Source organism: Diaphorina citri, unplaced genomic scaffold (genome assembly GCF_000475195.1).
Source record: "Diaphorina citri unplaced genomic scaffold, Diaci psyllid genome assembly version 1.1 scaffold93583, whole genome shotgun sequence".
Taxonomy (NCBI): Eukaryota; Metazoa; Arthropoda; class Insecta; order Hemiptera; family Psyllidae; genus Diaphorina; species Diaphorina citri.
This window is the reverse complement of record NW_007470545.1, coordinates 1-321: the sequence shown is the minus strand read 5'-3', so window position 1 is coordinate 321 and position 321 is coordinate 1. Positions and strand designations below refer to the sequence as shown.

Below are 321 nucleotides of genomic sequence, written 5' to 3'. Positions count from 1 at the left end.
ACAGCTCGCAGTGGAGCCAGGAACCTAGCAGCACGCGATTCCCCAGATGGTCACCATCCAGGTACTAACCACGCGCAATGTTGCTTAAACTTCAGTGATCTGTGGGGAACTGGTGCATTCAACGTGCTATCGCCGCTGGTTTGAAATCAAATTGATACCAAGGGCAAGGAAAATCCAGAGTACCTAGACTCCTAGACGCTTGACAAATGGAGTGTGCTTGAGGGCATGTGATGTGTTCCAATCAACTAGACCCCTATATTTTTACTTTCTTTTTCTTGGGTCGGGGCTATCGAACCTCTTACTACAGGGTTGGGGCTTGCC

General features: G+C 49.2%; 1 pseudogene; it reads right to left on the bottom strand.

Moving 5' to 3' along the window:
• Positions 1 to 22: 22 nt before the first annotated feature.
• LOC113473783 lies at positions 23 to 140 on the bottom strand (annotated as a pseudogene).
• Between the last annotated feature and the right edge of the window lie 181 nt (positions 141 to 321).